This window comes from Sciurus vulgaris (assembly GCF_902686455.1).
Source record: "Sciurus vulgaris genome assembly, chromosome: 10".
NCBI classification, from domain to species: Eukaryota; Metazoa; Chordata; class Mammalia; order Rodentia; family Sciuridae; genus Sciurus; species Sciurus vulgaris.
In genome coordinates this window covers 96,235,283-96,257,796 of record NC_136470.1, presented here as the reverse complement: position 1 = coordinate 96,257,796, position 22,514 = coordinate 96,235,283, and positions in this window count along the sequence as shown.

Sequence of the window (22,514 nt, the reverse complement as noted above, 5' to 3'; positions counted from 1 at the left end):
TCCGATGTATACATAGGAAAGTTATGTCTGATTCATTCCACTATCTTTCCTATTCCTGTCCTCCCCTCCCTTCCCTTCATTCCCTTTTGTCTAACCCAATGAAATTCTGGTTGTCCACCCCACCTTATTGTGTGTTAGCAACCTCATTCAAAGAGAACATTTGACCTTTGGTTTTTTGTGATTGACTTAGTTTGCTTAGCATGATAGTCTGCAGATTCATCCATTTACCAGCAAATGCCATAATTTCATTCTTATTTATGGCTGAGTGATATTCCACTGTGTATATGTAACACATTTTCTTTATTCATTCATCTGTTGAAGGGCACCTAGGTGGGTTCCATAGCTTAGCTATTGTGAATTGAGTTGCTATAAATATGATATGGCTGTGTCACTGTAGTATGTTGATTTTTAGTCCTTTGGATATATATCGAGAAGTGGAATAACTGGGTCAAATGGTGGTGAACTTGATGATGAGTTTCTTAGACTCCATCTGTTCATCTGTAACATAAAACCCATCATTTGCAAAACAGGCAAATGAATATTAATCTGGCCCACTCAGCTTGTATAATCATAGCTCCTGTTATGCATCTACATGAACCCCCTCTATCAAGTGTTCCCACTTGTCATTCTGTATGCCCACCCATTTAGTTTCTACCATAACCTATGTTTAAAGCTCACCAACTGAATCTTCCATATGCTTAAACAGCTTCACTCATTCCCTTATGTAGCCTTACCAAATCAAACCATGTGATTTCTCCAGTCTAAGAGTTGGTATGATTTGATGATTTAAAAATAGTTTTAGTAGCTGGGTACAGTGGTGCACACCTGTAATCCCAGCAGCTCAGGAGGTGGAGGCAGGAGGATCACAAGTTCAAAGCCAGCCTCAGCAACCTATTCAAGGCCCCAAGCAGCTTAGCAAGACTGTCTCAAAATAAAAATAATTTTTAAAGGACCAGAGATGTTGCTCAGTGGTTAAGCCCTTCTGAGTTTAATCCCCAGTACAATCAATCAATCAATAATTTAGTAAAGACAGGAAAATAACTATTTATTTAGAACCTGCATTTATACCAAATCACTTAATGCTCAATGAGCTAAGTATTGTTTTGCCAACAAAGAAATTGAGGTTAAAAGACAGCTAATATATAAGAACCCAAGTCAAGATTTCTCCAAAGACTTTGATCTTTTACATACATCATGACATGCCATTTCAAAACTAATCATGCTAACGGTCATCATGATCATTGTTACCAACAATCTAGCATTTACTTTGTGGCAAACTGTGTACTAATATTTGAGATGATCTTAGAAATGTCTAAAACAAGTTATAGAAGAGACCACAGAGAGTTAAGAAATGGTAATATTCAAACAGATAATAACTCAGAATATTCTAGAATTTTTGAATCCTCAAATGTAGGAAGCATCATGAATCTAAGCAGACCATAAAAATAAATTCACCCCCCCAAATTATAGTGAAAACATAAGACAAAAAGTTTAATTTCTCTTCATTGTATCTTAACCTCCAAGTTTTCTCTTTTCAAATCCATGGACCCCTGAGAATGACAGAATCAGTCATTTATGGATAACTGGGAATTCATTGGTTAGTTTGTTTCTGCCTAGAACATCTGGAAGAGAATAATCTGGAGTCTCACTCCAGAAGAACCATTTTGAAATATGAGCATTGACTCAGAAAGACAGCTTCAGCCCCGTTTTAAAGTAGGACTTTCAGATATAAAAGAACAGAGAGAGTGAGAGTTCCTGCCACTGACGAAGGAGAAACCCGGGTGGACCAAGAAAAACATGGTAAGGGTATATGATGACATATTATCCTTCCTCAAATTTGACTTCAGGTCAGTCCGCCCTGGTGGTAAATTGGCATTTTTAGAAAATTAGCCTATGTTCCACTTACTACTTCTAAAGGCCCCCACAACAAATTGGGCTTATCCTGTCACAAATGACAAGTGGCAAAATCATAAAGCAATAATATTATGTAATAGGGAAGGCACCAGAGAGCTGAGTTTGAGCCCTAATTCCAAAGTGTTCTTACTATGTAATCTTGGAAGCAGTTCCAGCATCAGCAACACTTGTGAAAACATGTCAAGTATGGCAGTTATTATATCAAGCAAACCATGATCTAGAAGTGAAGTGCACACTGGGTCCTGCATAATCAAAGACAATAACAAGCCTTCTAAGCAAAACCTCAGTCTTAGGGGGAGACCCTTCAAAAGTACTTAAACAGAAATTCCCAACTTCAGAAGTGAACAGTTGTCAAACTCATAACCTAGAACCCAGAGTAGAATCCAAGGTCACTGAGCCACCCCTGAGATGGATGACAGCACCGTTTTCAATTTGAATGATCCAACCCAAATGCATTACTGACCACAGGTGGACCACATTTATGCTTCTTTCTCTTTCTCTGCTTCTTTTCTTTCAAAAAGCGCTAGAGCATATAATTACTTGATTTTCACATAATGGCCAATTGTCTCAAATAACAGGGAGATGAGGTAAATTTAATTCGGAGAGCACAATTTCTATGACTGTCATCAGAAATAGATTCATTTGACTTACTTTGTTTGATTCTAATGAACACATTTTAAAAAGTTAAGGTAGTCTGATTTGCTTATTTAAAAAAAAAAGAAAAAATTCTCCTTACCAACAAGCCTAGATTTGTATTGTGTCTTAGAGTTGTCCTGAGCCACTGTGCTGGGACAGAATCAGGCCAGTACGGTGAGAATGATTCAGGTTAATGGATGGTCTTGCATGTTTCTTTAGGACTGAAAGATGTCATTGCTTATTCTAAGTCACAAATGAAGTAGACAAGGGCAATATTTAGGAAATGCTTTCGCTGCAATCATGTTGAAGGTCTCTAGGCTGTGGATGGTTAATAAATCCTCTGAGCCGACATATGCATAAGGTAAAATACTGAGATGAATCTGCTTCTCTCCAGTTCAGATCCTCTCACTACAGAAATATTCTAATGCCAACACTTAAGCTATTAGAAATAGTGAAATAAATCCTTACTCTAAAAGGAATCTCGGTGACACTGTATATAATTTGTTGACACCAAATAGCATTAGGCCTTCCCTAGGCATTTATTTTTCATTCTCCTGTGTCTCATACTACCCTGGAAGAAAATATTAACAACTGAAAAACTTCATCAGTTCCTGACCTTGAAAAATTCTAGTCATATGATTTTGTCTTAAAAGATAGGAATTAAAAAGTACTAATTCTGGAGACAGGCACCCCTGGGTTCAAAGCACAGTTCTGCCTCTGTTATTAGCTACATAATATGACAAAATTTCCTCAATTTCACTAACTCTGATATCAGATGTATAAAATGGGCCTAATTATGCCATCTCCCACGGTCGTTGGGAGCATAACACTGTGGTTAAGGTCATGGTCTCCAGAGTTAGTCTATCTCAATATCAGTCCTATTTACCACATAGTGATGTGTGATGTTAGAGAGATCGCACAACTTTCATGTGCTCCAAAGCTGTCATTTAAAAAATAAACCTCTTAAGATTGATGTATTATTAAGATAAGGAATATAATCAAGGCCATCCAATTCGACAAATAAAATTATAAGATGTTCAAATAAATTTGAATTCCAGAAGAAAAAAAGCAATACTAACACTAAAATTATGTTTCCATCTGAATTTCACATTTAACTAGGTATCCTGTATTTTACTTGTCTATTCTGCACAGACTCACTATGATGCATATTATTGCAATAAGATTTCACTAATATTCATTATAAAATTAACTATGCTACAAAGAAGATATTCCTTGCTCAGTAGGATATAAAGTAGTATGGAAGAATTGATTTTCTTAAAGAAAACAGATAAACAGAGATTAGTAGATGGAAGATATACAAGATAGTTTAGTTTAAACTGCTAATATTGATGGAAATAATGTAAATAGTAATGAGAATGATAATTCCATCTTATACACTTAGGAAAATGTTAGTACATACTGAATAATCAATATATATGAGCTAGTACTTAAATTCACAAATACAGGACTTAGAACACACTAATTGCTCAATAAATTGGAAGCATTGATAGAATTTCACCATTTGTTATAGCTCTCTTTTAGTCTTGCTGCCAAGATCCCCAGAGCTTGATCTAAATATAAGTTTCAAATAAAAACTGTCTCAGTAACACTGTCTCTTTGTTCGCCTTGGAACAATCAGGCATCATTCCTACAATCACTAATTTATTCAATGAATGCTAAGTATTCATTAGACTCTTGTCACATGTTGACCACAACAGCAGTATCTGAAACCATGGAAAGTCTCATAGCATAGGGTTGGGCGCATTTCCACCAAAAGCAGGAAGTTACCATGGCCACCTCTATCATTGAAACTGTTAAGAGGGAATAAGAAGCTAAAAGTAAATTACTCTGTACTCTGCCAGGTACCTGCTACCTGTTTAGAAAATGAAGTTGCCATTCTTGTTACTATTTTCATTATTTTTTTGTCAATCTTAGCAGATAAAACTAAACCACCTTGTATATTTTACCTTTACCTACTCTCTTTTTACCTGTGTTCTTTAAGAACACTAATTTTCCATGCAACTTTGTATCTTACTGAGGAAGGAATATCTTCTTTGTGACATAGTTACTTTTGTAACAAATGTTGGTTAAATAAATATTATGCAATGATATGTATTATAGTGAGATTCAGATAGTAATCAAAATTCATTTTACATTGCTGAAAATGATTCTGAATATCTAAAGAAGCACTGAAAATTACCGTATCTCACGCAACAGTTTATTGATGATGATGTCATCAGAATACTTTTAACTTCTTTGGGTAGCTAGAGATTAATTGCCTGTTTATTAACTGAAGTGTTTTACAGATTTTGCAAGTTTCTCTTACTATGAAATTACTAAAATGGGCAGAACACAGAATTTTATTCCACATAATCTGTGATCTTCATTGTGCAGAAATTTCCAAATGAATGAGACAGATGTAATACTGTACAGCAACATTGTCCTCAGTGCAGAGAGTGGGAAATTCTGGAGGAAACTTAAGATTCAGACAATTGTGCATATTTCACATAGTTACACAGCTGTCATAGCATAGTCACACAGGTAACATTCAATGAAATGTCCATAGTCACACAGCTAATAAGCACCAGAATCTGGCTTCTGAACTCCAAGAGCAAGAAGATGCCTTTGAGTTTCATGGCTACAGAATCTGTTGCCATGGAGCGTGACAGAGACAGGAATATCCCATATGGTAGCACTCTAAGGCCTACTAACCATTACCATGTTACCACCCTCCTGGAGAACAGAGCTGTTAAAATTGTAGTTGGAGTAAGCTGGTATAAAACTGCAATCATTTCTTCCAATCTCAGGCAATAGCATCTGGATCTCAACCTTGTTGAACCTGGAGTTTTCAGAGTGAGAGAAATGAAGTGCTTTGCACAGTGGGACGGATACTGAAATACACTCCAGGAAGTCTGACGACATTGACGAGCTATTCTGGCCAACTAAGGAAAGGCAATAACCTACCTAAAGTTTGAGGAAATGCTTGAACTAGTAGATTTATTCCAAATGTAGGAGATTCATAATGAGACAACAAATACCCTTTTGAATACAGAAAAAATTCAACTTTATTGTGGGCACAGGAAGTTGCTCAAGGGATTATTACAATATCAATGTAATGCTGGATGGGTTGGTAAGAAAAGCCAGTCCAGATACAGGTGACTGGGAACAAGGAACCTGAAAGGGCAGGGTGCTACTGAGCCTTTCTGGGGGTTAGAATACCAACAGGGTCCTCCTGTGAGGATCACAGAAAACTGTGGCTTTTTATTCCACTTATGTTGTCCTCAGGTCTTTATAAAAGCATGACTCCACAGAGTGCCCCTCTTGGACAACAAAATGGAGGAAGAGCTATAGCAGTGGGCTGGAAGTGACAGATGAAGAACCCACGCACAGGAACCTAGAGAGAGAAACAGCAGCAAGACATACCTATGGAACATGTCAGTGCTTCCCAATAATTTCCAGAAGTATTCAAGGCAAGATCAGACCACTCGTGATCTTAAAATAAAGGGTCTTGGTACCATGACCTTGTCCTCCACTCTTCCACCCTCAACCCACAAGGGCAGGAGACTCTAGGAATGTGTGGGCTGTCTCTGATCTATCTCCCCAAACCATTTCACCAGGAAAACATTTACATTGAAATAAGATCTGTACGCTCTCCTTATGAATTCCACCTTCTCTCTATTCCACTCACAAACTCAATCATTCCTGCTGTTTCTAAATTGCCACTTTTGTTCAGTTAGACGGTGAGAGATGACTTCACTCTGCTATGCCTTCATGTATTCTGATCTGATTGTTGGGATTGTTTCCAATCAATGTGCTCCGTGTTTTGTTTTGTCCTTTTTCTCTTTCCAGTAGGGAGGGTGGTAGGAAAGGCAGGAAGGAGCAGGAGCAGGTGCTTGGGGAAAAGTCCCAAATGTATTCAAACTGAAACTAAAATCAAGTAAAATATGCACTCCCAGATTTTTGCATTTTTAATACTTCCATTCAAGAGAAGAGTGATGTTTTTGTTATGCCATTTGCTTGGGCTCCTTTCACTACTTGTCTTGCATAACAAGTTGTCTCCCTTCCTTCTTCTTCTCCTCCCACAGAAGTGCTACAGTCTGTTTAGTGGTCCTCCAGGATCCTGTATAATACACCGTGTCGCCTTCCCGCCAGCCTCTGTGTAATCATCACTAGATTAATTGCCCAGGCTACAGATGTTTCACTAATTATCTTTTCATCATAGTGATATGCAATCCCACTTGTGTCCCTCCAAATCCTCGCTCATTATAATAATAAACATCCCATTCTTTTTCTACAGCATCTCCATTCTGCGGACTCCGGAGTACTCAAGGAAAACAGGAATTGTTCCCTACCTCCCCTGGAAGTTGTTAGACATTCCTGATGCTAAGCAATTCCTTGCAAATTTAAACAGTTGAAGAGCCAGAAGTGAGAAGAATTGATTTGCTCAAAGCCTCGGGAGACCACTATGTTAGCAAAGTAACCAACTCCCCAGAGGTTAACTTTACTAAACCCAGGCATAAGGGACACTGACCTGTAAGCATCATATTGATGTTTCAAAGGCCTTACAAGCACAAGTTTCTTTGTGCAAAACATGCTGCAAGAATAACTTGTAAGTAAACTCTTCAACCCCATCCCCACCACCCTGTTTACATGGTTAATCTTGTATGGTTATAGATAACGGGATGTGGCTATGCTGTCCACAGAAGAATGAACTGAGTCATGGGGGTCATATGACAGTAAATGGACAGCTTCCTAGTTCCTTCTGAGGTTTCCCATTTATAAGAGTTGCCTTTCTTGTTCTTTCTGCATCACAGAAGTCCTGTGGGGTTTTCGCATTAGAGTTCAACTTTGACTCACTTCCTTGCTGGGTCTCAGGTACTCCGTGCGTGCTCTCTCTTCCTGCCTTTTCACATTCTGCCCTGTCTGTCCTCACTGCCCCTAGAAGCCTGCACATCCTTCAGTGCTCATTATAAATCATCACCAGTCTTTTCCTTGACCTCCATTGTGCAGTGTTCCAGGAACATGAAAACTGGAACAGTCGCTGCCCTCGAGGAGCCCGTGATATAGTTAGGGAAAGAAGACTCCGTAAGAAGTTAGCTTTGTCAAATGTGCAGCCTGAATATAACCAAAGCACTGCAGTCCCCATTCCCAGTGTCATGAAATTGAGACTAACAGACTAACAGCGTGACTCCAATTTTTATGTCTTCCCTGGAGAAATTACCTATTCCCAAAGTGTCTGTAGGATGAGCAATTCCCTGAAGAGTGCTTTCCAACATACTTTGTTATTTACTTACTTGTGTTTCTTACTGACTGTTTGCTCCCAAAAGCATGTAAATTCTGTGAAGACGGGGAATTTTGCCTGTTCACTTGGGAATGTCAGGAGTGGTACTGGTGCCTCGCTCACTGCAGACAACTATTGGTTGAATGAATAAATGCCTTACCTTTATTCTTAATATATTCTGCCTGGGTAAAACTGTTTCTCGGAATTCACCACAGAAAATGCTCCCCAAGACCAGTCTTCAGAGGCCTCTCTGTACTGAATCACTGTGATAAATCTCTTTTATCCTTTCCTCCCGGTGATGGAGCACTGCAGGAAAGACTTCTGCAGCTCTTCCAGAATTACTGCTTCCAAACCCTTGATTGATACCTGTGGAACAGAGCAGATGATATCATTATAATTCCTTGATGTGTTTACTTTTGCGTCAACTTCCCCACTGGAATGTTAGAAGTCTCCAATGCTTTTTAATATACAAACTTTGTTTGATGAAAAAATAAGATTTCTCATTATCAATTTGTTGGACAAAATGAATGAACCAATAAACGATATTCAGAAGGGGACAAAATGTCAAGACCTGGGGTCTCTCATGTTCTTAAGTTACTGACTATAGACCTATGAAGAGACCTTTTCAAGAACAGACCATAAGCTTAATACACTTAATATAGAAATTATATTGTTTTTAGTAATCCTTAGTCTTGATCTCCTTGACCATCAGGCATTTTTCTAGGTGGAATTAAATAAAAAGCTGAGGAAACATTTGCTTTTTTAATGCAATTTTTTTTAAAAAAAGAAATAGAATTTAGAAAACAATCTATATACAATTCAGCATACAGGACTGTTGGCATTTACCCGTACTGTAAAAGATGGATGTGTGAATGTAAGCATCTATCTCTCTGTATATATATAGATATATTTTTTTAAATGTCATGTCAATTACAAATGAATAAAAGGCATCTCATAGTCTGTGGGTCTCAGGGATTTATTGGATTGATATTAAGAGGCAATGTTCCATAACATGAGAATTCTTTCTGACTCTTTCAAGTCACAAATCAAACAAGAAAATCAAGCAGCATCTTCACTGAGCCTGACTGGCTATTTCAAGGGCTCAGTGTCAGTAGTACTTTCCTTAATCAAACAGTAAGGAGTACACAGAGCGTTTTAATTTAAAAACAAAAGATAAAAATTTCTATTTAAAAAAATGCAGAACAGGTTAGCAATTGAGACCCAACAAGTGAGGACTATCTAAACAACACAAAACAAATGAAGCTCTAGATGACTAAGGGAGAACTTTTAAAAACCACAACCACCAGTTTCCAAATAACAATTAATTAGTATAACTTGATATTTGAGGCAATAAATCAAGACTTAACAATTCAAGGTAGAAATCAGTAGGGTGCAACACACAGAGCAGATGCTAAAATTAAGTATGAATTTTAATGAAAGCACTTTTTAAAAACCTTTGCTTTGCACTTAACCTGATGAATTCCTCTCTGGTAGATTGCCTCTTGTTTTTGAAATTCTTCACCTCTCCTTCTATCCTCATTTTTTTTTTTTTAACAATATGATTTTGCAGATCCTCCTGCTAAAATCAGGATATTTCTCTGACCCAATAACATTTTGTGTGGCCAGATGACTTGGTTTGCTCAAGAGAATGGGGACAGCAGTGGCAATGTTCCTGTTCTGAACCTAGGCTGGAAGAGACAGTCTGTGTTGCTAGTTACCCTTCCTCCTCTTCTTCCATCACATGCCTTGGCTTTTCTGCTGAACTTTAGAAGATAAGAAATACACAGAGCTGACTCTGCCCTGATCAATTGTTTGGAGCCAAGCCCAGCTGATCCTAGCCCTGGCCACAGTCTATAGTTGTAGAACAAGGAATAAAATAATGGGAACTACAATTTTATCCCTGACCTTATCTGGAAAGATATTTAATAATCTTCTAAAAATTGTGTTTGGTTTGCTGCAACTGGGTTCCTTGTCCAAGACGGTGAAGGACATGCGGCCTAGCACAGGTGAACAGACCTACCTGTGGAGGAAAGGGATGCCAGAATATGTGATAAGTACAAGCATAAATCTACCTTTGATTTTTGATAAATATGATTTAAGGGAAAAGTATGATTTCGTGACCCAATTTGGCATCCTAGTGAATTTTGTCTGTAATTTATAATCTGCCATACCAAATAATTATTGAGAATTCTTATTTCTTCCTGAAAAATGTATTCATTTATTTTCATAATTATACTGCTAAGAAAAATATATTAGACAAATAAATTTAGTGGCAACAGGACAAAACAGGACAAAATTGTTTAAGTCTGTTCAATCTGCTCTTGAAAATACCATACACTGATAGCCTATAAACACAAGCAAGTGATTTCTCAGAGTTTGGGAAACTGAAAGGTCTAAGATCTACATGCTCACAGCCTCAGTGTCATAGATGGTATCTTCTAGCTGCATCTTCACAGAGTGAAAGGGGGGAACTCTAACCTCTTCAGCCTAATCCCATTCATAAGGCTCCATCCCCATGACTTAAATCACCTCCCAAGGTCTGCAACTCCTAATATCATCACATCAGGACTAGGTTACAACACATGAATTCTGATCAGACATAAACACTCAAACCATACTGGATGCTAAAACTATAACTGACATGAACATGTTTGTCAATCTCAAGAAACAAGATGATTAGTTTTATAACCAAAGCACAAAGTACAAAGTACAATTCCCATCAACAGAGTAGCAAGCACTACATAAGCTTCTCCATCAAGTATTCATCTTCACAGAAGAGATGAGTAGAGGATACTGAGTTGACTAACAAAACCCAGAAGTCTCTACCATTGGCCTGAGTTGTACAAATACAGTCTCTTCTATGAGGTCAAATGGTCCTTAACACAGAAATTAACTTCAGTAATATAAAGTATTTTCATATACCTGGTAAGTGTTTATAAAGTCCTTACCCTTTATCTAAATACTGAGTACCTTCTATATGCAAAGCACTCTGCTGGGTATTTGAAGGATATAATACTGACTCAGGCATCATCCTTAACTGAATCTAGTTCAAACAAAGATGTGATCACTAAATCTATCAAGACACTTCAATGTCCAACATATCATGTCTCCCTTTCTCCCTGTTGAAGCTCTATTTATGCTTCTGGGTGCATCTCAGGTGTTACTTTCTTCTATCAATCTGCTCCTACCCCTTCCAAGTGGTTGGCACATGGACCGAGAGTGTGCTGTTCATAGCTTCAGGGTTGAGGCCTGGGTCTGCATGTTCTGCAAGATGTCTGCCTAGAGCACAGGACATACTTTCCCTTCACCAAAAGATCAAATATGGTGGGGAAAACAATCAAAGAATAAACATCTGCTATTGGCTAGAACATTCTGAGGAGAGCATTAGAGTGTAGTGCAAATTAAACAGAGAAAACAGTGGAACATGGAAATTCTAAATGGCCTAGTAAAGATGTGAATAAAGCATAGCGCATTGACTGTCCCATTGTCCCAGTCTGGACCAGTCTGAATCCAAAAATTCCTCCCATGATAGGGAAAAGGTAAATGGGAGGTCCTCAATATCCCCCATTGACACCATAGGCAACTGAAATCTTTGCCTCTGAGAAATCCTGCAGCCTTCTCAGGCCCTGAGACTAGTTGGAACTGTCAAGGAGGAAGCACTGTTGTACTACCCCAGAGGGGAACTCAGTTCACATAATACAATCCCCAATCAGACAACTGTTGCATGACTCTATTTAGAAAACAAATTCAACCAGACCCAACCCTTGCTACTGTGCATAGCATTCTCTCCCAAGCCACTAGTTCCATATCCACACAAGCCACAAAAACTGCTAATTGTGCAACATGACTTATGGGTGCCTTGCCTCTCTTCCATGAGCTACACCATACCACCTGGACCCCTAAATTAACCACACCCCACACAGTCTCTATAGACTGACCCAATATCCATAGAACAAACATTCTTCTCATCAGCACTGGAATATTATTTGGGACAGACCATGTGTTAAGCCACAAAACAAGTCTCAGCAAAATCAAAAAAAATAAAATAAAAATCATATCATATATCTTCTCTGACCAAAATATAATAATGGAAATTAAATTTAAGAAAGAACCGTGGAAATTGTACAAATACATGGTAACCCAGCAACATACTCTTGAACTACAAATGGGTCAATTAAAAAAATCAAAAGGGATTTTGAATGTTTTTGTTGTGAAGAAATGGCAACTGTTTGAAGAAATTTTTAACCTAATTACACAACATATACATGTATCAAAACAGTACATGCTACCCAACCAGTATATACAATTTTTATGGCTTTTATGACCCAGTTTAAAAGTTAATTGAGGTTTTTAAAAAGAAATCAAGAATAAAATTTTAAAACACCTTTTTTTTTATTGTAAACAAATGGGATACATGTTGTTTCTCTGTTTGTACATGGCGTAAAGGCATACCATTTGTGTAATCATAAATTTACATAGAGCAATGTTGTTTGATTCATTCTGTTATTTTTTCCCTTCCCCCCACCCCTCCCACCCCTCTTTACCCTCTATACAGTACTTCCTTCCTCCATACTTGCCCCCCTCCCTAACCCTAACTCTAACCCTTCCCTCCCCCGCATTATGTGTCATCCTCCACTTATCAGCGATATCATTCGTCCTTTGGCTTTTTGAGATCGGCCTATCTCACTTAGCATGATATTCTCCAATTTCATCCATTTGCCTGCAAATGTCATAATTTTATCATTATTTATGGCTGAGTAATATTCCATTGTATATATATACCACAGTTTCTTTATCCACTCATCAATTGAAGGGCATCTAGGTTGGTTCCACAGTCTGGCTATTGTGAATTGAGCAGCTATGAACATTGATGTGGCTGTATCTCTGTAGTATGCAGATTTTAAGTCCTTTGGGTATAGGCCAAGGAGTGGGATAGCTGGGTCAAATGGTGGTTCCATTCCAAGTTTTCTAAGGAATCTCCACACTGCTTTAAAGAGTGGCTGCACTAATTTGCAGCCCCACCAGCAGTGTATGAGTGTACCTTTCTCCCCACATCCTCGCCAACACCTGTTGTTGCTCGTATTCTTGATAATCGCCATTCTAATTGGGGTGAGATGGAATCTTAGGGTGGTTTTGATTTGCATTTCTCTTATTACTAGAGATGTTGAACATTTTTCCATATGTTTGTTGATTGCTTGTAGATCTTCTTCTGTGAAGTGTCTATTCATTTCCTTAGCCCATTTGTTGACTGGACTATTTGAATTCTTGGAGTAGAGTTTTTTGAGTTCTTTATAGATTCTGGAGATTAGTGCTCTATCTGAAGTATGATTGGCAAAGATATTCTCCCACTCTGTAGGCTCTTTCTTCGCATTGCTGATAGTTTCCTTTGCTGAGAGAAAGCTTTTTAGTTTGAATCTATCCCAGTGGTTGATTCTAGCTTTTATTTCTTGTGCTATGGGAGTCCTGTTAAGGAAGTCTGGTCCTAGACCAACAAGGTGAAGATTTGGACCTACTTTTTCTTCTATAATCTGCAGGGTCTCTGGTCTGATTCCGAGGTCCTTAATCCATTTTGAGTTTAGTTTCGTGCATGGTGAGAGATATGGGTTTAGTTTCATTCTGTTGCATATGGATTTCCAATTCTCCCAGCACCATTTGTTGAAGAGGCTATCTTTTCTCCATTGCATATTTTTGGCCCCTTTGTCTAGTATGAGAAAATTGTATTTATTTGGGTTTGTGTCCGTGTCCTCTATTCTGTACCATTGATCTACCTTTCTATTTTGGTACCAATACCATGCCGTTTTTGTTACTATTGCTTTGTAGTAGAGTTGAAGATCTGGTATTGCAATACCCCCTGTTTCACTCTTCCTGCTAAGGATTGCTTTAGCTATTCTGGGTTTCTTATTCTTCCAGATGAATTTCATAATTGCTTGCTCTATTTCTGTAAGGTACACAATTGGGATTTTAATTGGAATTGCATTGAATTTGTATAGCACTTTAGGTAGTATGGCCATTTTGACAATATTAATTCTTCCTATCCAAGAACATGGAAGATCTTTCCATCTTCTAAGGTGTTCTTTAATTTCTTTCTTTAGTGTTGTATAGTTCTCATTGTACAGGTCTTTCACCTCTTTTGTGAGATTGATTCCCAAGTATTTTATTTTTTTCGAGGCTATTGTGAATGGGGTAGTTTTCCTAATTTCTCTTTCTGAAGATTCATCACTTATGTATAAAAATGCGTTGGATTTATGGGCATTGATCTTGTAACCTGCTACTTTACTGAAATCACTTATGAGTTCTAAGAGTTTTCTGGTGGAATTTCCAGGTTCCTCTAAATATATAATCATGTCATCAGCGAACAGGGATAGTTTGAGTTCTTCTTTTCCAATTCGTATCCCTTTAATTTCTTTGGTTTGTCTAATTGCTCTGGCCAGAGTCTCAAGAACGATGTTGAATAGAAGTGGTGAAAGAGGGCATCCCTGCCTTGTTCCAGTTTTTAGGGGGAATGCTTTCAGTTTTTCACCATTTAGAATGATATTAGCCATGGGCTTAGCATAAATGGCCTTTACAATGTTAAGGAATGTTCTCACTATCCCTATTTTTTCTAGTGTTTTGAGCATGAAGGGGTGCTGTATTTTATCAAATGCTTTTTCTGCATCTATTGAAATAATCATGTGATTCTTGACTTTAAGTGTATTAATATGGTGAATTACGTTTATTGATTTCCTGATGTTGAACCAACCTTGCATCCCTGGGATGAAACCCACTTGATCATGGTGCACTATCTTTTTAATATGTTTTTGTATGCGATTTGCTAAAATTTTGTTGAGAATTTTTGCATCGATGTTCATTAAGGATATTGGTCTGAAATTTTCTTTCCTTGATGAGTCTCTGTCTGGTTTAGGTATCAGTGTGATATTGGCTTCATAGAATGAGTTTGGGAGGGTTCCCTCCTCTTCTATTTTATGGAATACTTTGAGAAGTATTGGAATGAGCTCTTCCTTAAAGGTTTTGTAGAACTCGGCTGAGAACCCATCTGGTCCCGGACTTTTCTTTGTTGGTAGGCTTTTGATGACTTCTTCTATTTCAGTACTTGAAATTGGTCTATTTAAATTGTTTATGTCCTCCTCATTCAGTTTAGGCAATTCATATGTCTCTAGAAACCTGTTGATGTCTTCGAAATTTTCTATTTTGTTGGAGTATAGATTTTCAAAATAGCTTCTAATTATGTTTTGTATTTCCATCCTGTCTGTTGTGATATTTCCTTGTTCATTGCGAATTTTAGTGATTTGGGTTTTCTCTCGTCTTCTCTTTGTTAGTGTGGCTAAAGGTTTATCAATTTTGTTTATTTTTTCGAAGAACCAACTATTTATTTTGTCAATTTTTTGTATTGTTTCTTTTGTTTCAATTTCATTGATTTCAGCTCTGAGTTTAACTATTTCCTGTCTTCTACTACTTTTGGTGCTGTTCTGTTCTTCTTTTTCTAGGGCTTTGAGCTGTAGTGTTAGGTTGTTTATTTGTTGAGTTTTACTTCTTTTATTAAATGCGCTCCATGAAATAAATTTCCCTCTAAGTACTGCTTTCATAGTGTCCCAGAGATTTTGATATGATGTTTCTTTGTTCTCATTTACCTCTAAGAATTTTTTAATTTCCTTCCTAATATCTTCTGTTATCCATTCATCATATAATAGCATATTGTTTAATCTCCAGATGTTGGAATAGTTTCTGTGTTTTACTCTTTCATTTATTTCTAACTTCAATCCATTATGATCTGATAGAATACATGCTAGTGTCTCTATCTTCTTGTATTTGCTCACATTAGCTTTGTGGCATAATATATGGTCTATTTTAGAGAAGGATTCATGTGCTGCTGAGAAGAAAGTGTATTCACTCTTGGTTGGATGGTATATTCTATAAATGTCCGTTAAGTCTAAATTATTGATTGTGTTATTGAGATCTATGGTTTCTTTGTTCAATTTTTGTCTGGAAGATCTGTCCAGTGGTGAGAGCGGCGTGTTAAAATCACCTAGTATTATTGTGTTGTGGTCTATTTGGTTTCTGAAATTGAGAAGGATTTGTTTGACATACATAGATGAGCCACTGTTTGGGGCATAGATGTTTATGATTGTTATATCTTGCTGATTTATGCTTCCCTTAAGCAGTATGAAATGACCTTCTTTATCCCTTCTGACTAACTTTGGCTTGAAGTCCACATTATCGGAAATGAGGATGGATACTCCAGCTTTTTTGCTGAGTCCATGTGCATGGTATGTTTTTCCCCATCCTTTCACCTTTAATCTATGGGTATCTTTTTCTGTGAGGTGAGTCTCTTACAGGCAACATATTGTTGGATCTTTCTTTTTAATCCAATCTGCCAGTCTATGTCTTTTGATTGATGAATTCAGGCCATTAACATTCAGGGTTATTATAGAGAAATGATTTGGTTTCCCGGTCATTTGGTTCATTTTTAAAATTTTGTTTATTTATTTGTTTGACACAACTTGTTTCCTCCTTTATTTGACAATTCCTTTAGGATAATTCCTCCCTTTGCTGATTTGCTTCTTTGTTTTTCATCTCTTCCTCATGGAATATTTTGTTGAGAATGTTCTGTAATGCTGGCTTTCTTTTTGTAAATTCTTTTAGCTTTTGTTTATCATGGAAGGATTTTATTTCATCGTCAAATTTGAAGGTAAGTTTTGCTGGGTATAAGATTCTTGGTTGGCATCCATTTTCTTTCAGGGCTTGAAAAATGTTGTTCCAGGACCTTCTAGCTTTTAGGGTCTGGATTGAAAAATCTGCTGATATGCGTATTGCTTTCCCCCTGAATGTAATTTGGTTCTTTTCTCTCACAGCCTTTAAAATTCTGTCTTTATTTTGTATGTTAGGTATTTTCATTATAATATGCCTTGGTGTGGGTCTGTTGTAACTTTGTGTATTTGGAGTCCTGTAAGCCTCTTGAACTTGATTTTCCATTTCATTCTTCAGATTTGGGAAATTTTCTGATATTATTTCATTGAATAAATTGTTCATTCCTTTGGCTTGTTTCTCTAGACCTTCCTCAATCCCAATAATTCTTAAATTTGGCCTTTTCATGATATCCCATAGTTCTTGTAGATTCTGTTCATGATTTCTTACCATCTTCTCTGTTTGTTCAACTTTGTTTTCAAGGTTAAATATTTTGTCTTCAATGTCTGAGGTTCTGTCTTCCAGGTGTTCTATCCTATTGGATATGCTTTCTATGGAGTTCTTAATTTGGTTTATTGTTTCCTTCATGTCAAGGATTTCTGTTTGGTTTTTTTTCAATATCTCTAACTCTTTATTGAAATGATCTTTTGCTTCCTGTATTTGCTCTTTTAACTGTCGATTGGTGCGATCATTCAATGCTTGCATTTGCTCTTTCATCTCATCGTTTGCTTCTCTGATCATTTTAATTATGTACATTCTGAACTCCTTTTCTGTCATTTCTTCTGCCATGCTGTCATTGGGTTTTATTGATATAACATCTAGATTTGTTTGCATCATTTTCTTTCCTTGTTTTCTCATATTGTTCAGGTATCAGTGGACCGCTGAGATATTGCAGATTTCCTCTGTTGATTTACAATGTCCCTGAAGATTTCTATATATATCCCCTCTTAGCCTTCAGTAGGCTGAAGTCTTGGAGGAAGTTGATAATGCGGTGCTCCACAAGGAAGCTGCCTCTCTAGGAGTGGTGGCCTTCAGGTGGGGTATATTCCCTGCTAGTGGGCAGAGGTGCTTCCACTTGTTGACCAATGGTCATCCAAAGGGGACCTAGGCTGTGGGCTGAGGCAAGGCCTGTTTGGGCCTGTGTCTCTGGTTTTACCGTCCTTGTGGGGAAACCTCACCAGGCAGGGAAGACTCACCCAGTGGGGAGGTCTCGCTGGTCAGTTTCCTCCTAGAGGTTCCCCTCAATTTACAGCTACCGCCTGGGCTGGGCTGCCTTCCTCTGCAAAGTTTCCAGGGGCCCGGCCCTTCCTCCTGGGCCTGGGAGCCTCACCCTTCGCAGATGAATCTCCTTAGGCTGCCCCTCCTCAGAGAATTTGCCCACAGGCCTGGAACCTTCGCTCCGCCCTAAGCCTGTCTCTGTGCGGCTCTTCCACCCAGAAGCCTCCTAGATCCTGGGACCCTGCTCTGCACCTAATCGCCTGGCTGCGTGGCCCCTCCTCTGAGCAGCCACCTGTGGCCCCGAACAATCGCTCTGAGTCCCAGAGACCCGCCACAGGCCTCTTCCTCCAGACAGCCGCCCAGTATGCCGGTGCGGTCACTAGGAGTCCAAGAAACTCACTTCGTGCCTCCTCCTCCCACCAACCACCCGTAGCCCGGGGCAATCAATCACTCCGAGTCGAAGTGACCCTCCCCGTTCCTCCTCCTTCTCCAGATAACCCCCCGGGTGTTCAGGAGCAGTCCCTCTGAGTGGCTCTGAATCCACGTGACCCGCTGCACGGGTCCTCTGGGCACCGCCCGGAGCTCTGGTGTGGCCACTCAAGACCAAGCGTCCCACCACGCTTCTCCTCCAGGCAGCCCCCCTGTGTTCAGGCGCTGTCCCTTTAAGACCAAACAACTCACCACTCGCCTTCTCCTCTGAGCAGCCGCCTGGAGCGCTAATGCAGTCACTGCCAGTCCAAAGGACCCGCCGCGCTCCTCCTCCTCCTTCTCCTACTCCTCCGGGCAGGCCCAGGGGTTCAGAAGTGGTCAGAGTCCAAACAGCTCGCCACGCAGCCCCTTCTCTGGCAACCGCCTGTAGCTCTGGTGTAGTCACCCGAATCCAAGCGGCCGCTCCTCTTCCTCCTCGTCCTCAGGGCAGGCCCCGGTGTTCAGAAGCGTCGTTCTGAGTCCAAACAGCTCGCCGCACGGCTTCTCCTCTGGCAACCGCCTATAGCTCTGGCGCAGTCTCTCCGAATCCAAGTGGCCACGCTCCTCTCCTCCTCCTCAGGGCAGGCCCCGGTGTCCTGAGTCCACACAGTTCTCCTCGCCACTCTTCCCCTGGGCAGCCGCCGGAGCCCCAGTGGCTGCTCCGAGTCCCAGCGCTGTGCCGAGCGGCCTCCTTTACGGCGCTCCCAGCTGTCCGAGTTCACTGCTCCAGCGGGGGGAGGGGCGTCTCGCCGGCAGCTCTACTTCACAAAGTTCCCTGCGTTCCGGGACCACCATCCCATCCGGGACACCTTCCCAAGGGGTGAAAGTCACCCGGCTGCTTTGAGTTGGTCCCAAGCGTCTCAATATCTCCTCTTTTGAATCCTGAGTCCTGGAGCAACATGAAATGCAGCCACCCTCTAGGCCGCCATCTTGAAAAACCCTTAAAACATCTTGAAACAAATGAAAACGAAAAAGAACATACCAAAACCTTTGTTATACAGCAAAATAAATATTTGAAATTGTATTCATAAAAACATGCACTGATCAAAAAAACAGATTTCAAATGAAGAGCATAATGATGTAATTCAAGGAGCTAGGAAAAAAAAAAACAAAAGAAATAAAGATCAGAGCAGAAATAAATGAAACAGAATTTTTTAAAACTAAAGAATCGATAAAACGAAGAGTTGCCTATTTGAAAAGATAATCAACACTCCTGTAGCTATACTATTCAAGGATAAAGAGAGAAGACCCAAATAAATAAAATCAAATAGAAATGGAGATATTACAATTGATATATAGAAATACAGGATCATTAGGAAATATTGCAAGCAATAATGTACAATGACTTGAAAACCTAGAAGAAACTCATAAATTTCTGAACACATACATGTAACCTACCAAAGTTGAACCATGAAGACATAGAAAGCTTAAGTAACCAGTGAGAAATAAGGGGACTGAATTAGCAATAAAGACTCCCAACAAAGAAAGGCTAGAACCAGATGGTTTCGCTACTGAATTTCACTGAAATTTTAAAGAACTAATACAAATTGCTCTTCAGGTTTTCAAAAAATAAGTAAGTAAGTGAAAATGAAGAAGTTTTCAAATTCTTTCTGAGGCTAGTGTTACCCTGATACCAAAACCAAACAAGGACACACACACACACACACACACACACACACACACACACAAAGAAAACAATAGATCAAGATCTCTGATGAACATGAATGTAAAAATTCTCAGCAAAATACCACCAATTGAATTCAACATCATGTCAAAAAGATCATAAACCATGATAAAAGGGAACTTATCATGGGGATTCAAGGAAGTTTCAACATGCACAAATCAACACATGTGACAAAAGTCATATAATTATCTCAATAGATGAAGAAAAGGCAACTGAATAAAATTCAACAACCCTGCATGATAAAAACTCTTAACAACTAAGGCCTAGAAAGACTATACATCAACATAATGAATCCTATGTACAACAAAAACACTGTCAACACCACACTGAACAGAGAAAAGCTGAAAGCATTTCCTCTAAGATCTGAGACAAGACAAGGATGTTCAGTTTCACCAGTCTTATTCAACATAATACCAGAAGTCTTACACATAGCTATTGGTCAAGAGAAATAAATAAAAGACATACAATTAGGATGGGAGAAAGTCAAAATCATCCCAGTTTGTAGACAACATGATTCTGTATATGGAAAATCCTAAAGACTCCACCAAAAAACTAACAGAATTATAAACTAATTCAGTGAAGCTGCAGGATACAAAAATAATGAACAAAAATCAGTAACATTTCTATACACCACTGACAAAATTTCGGATAAAAATAAAATCAAGGAAGCAATCCCATTTACAAAAATCACAAAAATATAAATTACATGAAAATAAATTTAACCAAGGAGTGGAAATGGTTATGAAAACTGCAAGACACCAATGAAAGGAATTGAAAAAGTCAGAAAAAGATAGAAAAGCCTTCCACATTTGTGGTTTTGAAGAAATATTATTGTTAAAATAACCATGCTATCCAAAGCAATTTATAGATTCAATATAATCTCCATCAATACCAAGAGCATTCTTCATTGAACTAAAAAAAAATCCTAAAATTCATATGAAAGTACAAAAAGACCCCAAATAGCCAAAGCAATCTTGAGCAAAAAGCAAAGCTAGAGGCCTCATTATACCTAATCTCAAGATATACTACAAGGCCATAGTAATTAAAACAACATAATACTAGCATAAAAATCATAGGTCAAAGGAACAGTATAGAAATCCCAAAATAAATCCATACATCTATATCTAAGTGCAAATGACACCAAAAATGTACATTGAAGAAAGGACTGCCTTGGCAGTAAATGGTAGTAGAATACTGAACACTCATGTACACTCATGTACCAAAGAACAAAACTTGAATCCTATCTCTCATCACATATAAAATGCAACTCAAAATGGATAAAAGACCTTAACATAAGAAAAAAATCTATGAAGCTACTAAGAAAAACAGAGGTGATACTTCATGCCATCAGTGTAGGCCATGACTTTGGGTAAGACTGGAAAAGCACAAGCATCAAGAGCAAAAATTGTCATATGGGATTACATGATAGTAATAATCTTCTGTACAACAAGGAAACAACCAACAGAGTGGAGACAACTACAGAACAGGAGAAAGTATCTGCAAACTATTCATCAGACAAAGGAGTAATATCATGACTATAAAAAAGATTGTTATCATTTTGTTGCTTTGACCAAAATGTCAGATAAGAACAACTTGGAGGAGAAAAAGTTCATTTTTGGCTCAGTGTTTCAGATAATTCCATGGTCAGCTAGCTTCAAGGAAGAAACTTCATGGTGGAAGGGTGTGGTGGAGGAAAGCTCTCAGCTAATGGCAGAGGAGAAGCAGATAGAGACAGACATGAGTGGGAAAGATATAGTTACCATGGCCACACCCCCAAGGACCTACTTCTTCCAGCCATGCCCCACATGCCCAGTTACCACACAGGAGCTCATTTAGATTACTAAGCTATTAAATGAAGTAATTCATTCATGTGGTCAGAGCCCTCATGATCCAATTGCCTCCTAAAAGCTCCACCTCTGAACCTGCTGTACTGGGGACCAGGTTTTCAACACATAAGCTTTGGGGAGATGGTCCAGATCCAAAACACACAGACACAAAATACCGAACAGCACAAAATCAAATAATCCAATATCAAAATGGGAGAATCATCTGAATAGATATTTGTCTAAGGAAGAAATACAAATGACTAACAAGTATAAGAAAAATGTTCAACATCACTAGACATCCGGGAAATGCAAATTGAAACCACACGGAGGGATCATTCCACCTCAGTCAAAATGACTATTCTCAAAAATAAAAAAAATAAAAAAAATCCAGTGAGGATACTGGTGGAATGTAAATTAGTACAACCAGTATGTAATATAGTAGGGAGCATCCGCAAAAAGCCTAAAAATAGATCTATCACATAGTTATCCAACTTCTAGGTATATATCCAAAAGAAATGAAATCAGTATATCAAAGACACCTGTACTCTCATATTTATTGAAGTACTGTTCCACTATAGCTAAGAAATGGCTACCTGCCCATCCATGGATGAATGGATAAAGAAAACATGATGTCTATACACAGTGGAATATTATTCAGCCATAAGAAATAAAATCTTGACATTTGCAGCAAAATGGATAGAACAGGAGAACATTATGGTAAGTGACCTAAACCAGACATAAAAAGACAAATGCCACATGATCTTTCACAAATGTGGAAGCTAAAAGAGTTTATCTCAAAGTAGAA